General features: G+C 31.6%; 1 long non-coding RNA gene across 3 annotated transcripts; it reads right to left on the reverse strand.

The window, feature by feature from the left end:
- Nucleotides 1-1811: 1811 nt before the first annotated feature.
- LOC131607446 (uncharacterized) lies at nt 1812-3186 on the reverse strand. 3 transcript variants are annotated; one of them, XR_009285306.1, is made up of 5 exons: nt 2861-3186; nt 2611-2790; nt 2366-2530; nt 2173-2277; nt 1812-2077 (listed from the first exon to the last, which is right to left on the reverse strand). It is a non-coding gene; the product is annotated as an uncharacterized LOC131607446 (long non-coding RNA). The 3 variants fall into 3 exon arrangements; XR_009285304.1 differs by having other exon boundaries at nt 1812-2104; XR_009285305.1 differs by having other exon boundaries at nt 1812-2104; nt 2611-2743; nt 2861-3185.
- Between the last annotated feature and the right edge of the window lie 296 nt (nt 3187-3482).

Here is a 3482-nt window from a genome sequence, read left to right on the forward strand (position 1 = left end):
TAGTTGGTGCCAACATTTTTTGGCTTTCAGCAATCAAAGGGTGATTACTCACTATTTACACAAGTTCATGGGAATTCTATTATCGTGATGCTACTTTATGTGGAAATTTTATTTCATGGTCATTATTGGGAACAATGAGATGATCAATGATCTCAAAAGATATCTCAATAATTGTTTCAAAATTAAATACCTTGGACTTCTCTAATACTTTCTCGGTATTAAAGTGGCTCGATCTAAGGCACGAATAATAGTTTGTCAAAGAAAATACACACTAGACATATTTGGAGAATATGGATTACTTGGAGCAAAACAAACAAATGTCCTTTTTTTTTTTAATAAGCAATTTGGACCTAGTGGGTTTCGAACCTGAGACCTTGAGAGGAGCACACTCTCAAGACCCAAGCGATTCACCGCTAGACCACACACACGCACACAAACAAATGTCCTTACAACACCTGACTTTGTGTTGACAATAAAATGGGAGTGAAACTCTCAAGGATCCCACTTGATATCGTAGGCTAGTTGGGAAACGAAGTTACCTCACAATCAGCCAACATAAAATTACATACTATGAATACATGCTTAATCAATTCATGCGGGAACCAAAAGTTGAATACAGCTATGGGACTAGGGTTATAATTCATGTCAAATAGCTCATTTCATTTTGGTTGGAAATTGTAATGCCATTTTGGCAAGATGTCGTGACCACACACCGTTATGTAGCATTTTATTGTATACTAGGAACAAACCCGTGCGTTCGCACGGGTTCTGATACGTGACGCGCATTTGTTTTAGATGTTTATTTTTTAATAGAAAAATGTCTAGTACATGTGAACAAATAATAATTAAATGTATAGAAAAATGTCTGGTATCCGTAAAAAAATAATGATTGAATGTATAAAAAAAGTCTAGTACCCGTAAAAAAAAAATTAAATGTTTAGAAAAATTCTGGTACCTGTAAAAAAATAATTGAATGTATAAGAAAAATGTCTGGTACCCGTGAAAAAATAATAATGGAATGTATAGAAAAATGTCTGGTACCCGTGAAAAAATAATGATTGAATGTATAGAAAAATGTCCGGTACCAGTGAAAGAATAATAATTAAATGATTAAAAAAATATCTGGTACCGTGAAAAAATAATAATTGAATGCAAAGAAAAATGTTCGGTACCCGTGAAATAATAATAATTGAATGTATAAAAAATGTCTGGTACCCGTAAAAACACTTAGATCAATATTTTTTTAATACAAATACAATTTCTTTATTCATTTATCTACAAAATACAATTTCTTTATTCATTTTAATACAAAATACAATTTCTTTATTCATTTCTGTCATTTCAAAATCAAAAAATACTTTGAATATCATTCATTTATAAATATGCATTTAAAATGATTATTTTTTTAACATAAATGATTAATTTCTTTATTCTTCTCAGGAATATAACTAATTACGATTGAAAACATGTCCATTTAATTAATTAGAAATTATTACATATTTAACATTTTTTATTAGTTGTGCAAATTTACCATTTTTATGATAATTAAAAACATGTTTATTAATTATTTAATAATTTTCTTATTTTCTATATATTAATATAAATTTAGAAAACTATTTTAAATGTTGATCATAAAATAATTTGTCATTTCGGACTATGATTTTCTTATTTTCTACTATATACATTTTCAGACTATATACATTTTCTTATTTTCTACATAAAAGTCTAAAAAGAGAATGATCTAAGGGAATTAAGTTGCAACTTTCTTGTCATTGGATTTAACCATGAATTGATATGAATAAAGTTGCAACTTTGTGAACGTGAACTTCACTAACATTGCACAAAATACTTCTGCATTTTGTCCATTTGGTAATTCCCAAGTACTAAAATTAAGTGTTGTGGCTTTAAATATTAATATACAACTCTCAGTTTTACCTCTTTAGCATTCTTTTTCCTCAAGCTCAGCTAGCTTATGTGTCAAAATCAACTTCTCATTTGTCAAGCTTTTGATTTTCTCTTCAGCTTCCATACACTCGTCTCTACAACGTTTCAAGTCACCTTCAAGCTTTCTCAATGCCTGCTAGGAACCAACCAAATTCCATATCTAAAACGTGAAAACAACTTATCAGGAAGAAGGAAAAAAATGAATATCAGGAACAAAAAGTAACTTACCGAGTCATTTGCTTCAATATGATCCTTATTAGTAATTCCATCTATCTTCAAACTATTTAAGTTGGCCATCTTTGCTTCCAAACTCCTTTTCTCTAGAATTTTATCCTAGTATATTTGTATAATCGTTAAGTTAAGAAAGGCTAACATCTAAACGATAAAAATTAAACTGTTACCATGACAGAAAGAGCTTTACCTGAAGTTCATTATCTTTTTCATCGCATAGTGATAAAAGCCTATCACGGTCATTCGTAACTTCTGCAAGACTCTGCTCCAAAGTTGTTAAAGATTCTTTTGAGTATTCTAATTCTTGGAGCTCCTCGTCTACTTGTTTTTGCTTCTCGTGCAATTTTTCCCGCAACTGTTCAACATGATTTAAAATATTATTCTTATGTAATTGTTCTATAAAATCTATAACATACAATATAATCTTAGACTTACTTGATCAGCTTTTCTTTGAGAATCTTCAACAGCTTGTGTTAAATCTTGAACACGTGTTGCCGCTACTATAGTTTACCACTGTCAAACCGCCTACCGCCGGAAACGCCATAGCCACCGCCATAATTTCGTAGATCTGAGTAGAGAGTCCAAGATAAAGAATCAGATCTGTTACACCTAAATCTGAAAACAACAAACACCAAATCAACACCACTAAACCTAAAACAACAAACACCAAAACACCAAATCAAACCTGTTCAGATAACCGCACCGTCAGCGAAGCTTATCCCTTTCGCGTGAGTCAACACCACCAAACCTGAAACAACAAACACCAAATCAAAATCAAAATCAAAATGAAACGGGGTTTGTTTTTTCAGTGGAGAGACAGAGAAGTTTGTGGGAGGATAATAGAAGTTTGTGGGAGAATAGAAGTTTGAAGAGAGAGGGGAAGATGAAGTAGAGTAGGTGTGATAAGTAGTGATATGATGGGAAAGTATGGATGCAAAGTTTGTCTTCTCGAGGAAAAAAAGGAAGAAGAAGAAAGTGGTGCACGTGAAGACATAAAGGAAGTAGAAGAAAGAAAGAAAATGAAGCAAAAAGTGTAGTATTGGAAGGAAGTTGAATAGAGCATCCACGTGTCAGGCAATATTCCAAAGAAGGGTAAAAAAGAGATTTCAAGAACAATGGATTTTCTTATATTAAGATTTCTTGAAAAGTCCTTTGTCTCATGGAAAGGCAAGAACAAACAACGATATAAACATCATCAACAAAAGTCAAGTATTGTTCAATGGTCACAACCACCTGTTTATTTTCTTGGTTGAGATATTTGTTAACAGATTTACATATTACACATTCAGCAAGATTATTTTGTGACA

Source organism: Vicia villosa, linkage group LG5, assembly GCF_029867415.1.
Source record: "Vicia villosa cultivar HV-30 ecotype Madison, WI linkage group LG5, Vvil1.0, whole genome shotgun sequence".
NCBI classification, from domain to species: domain Eukaryota; kingdom Viridiplantae; phylum Streptophyta; class Magnoliopsida; order Fabales; family Fabaceae; genus Vicia; species Vicia villosa.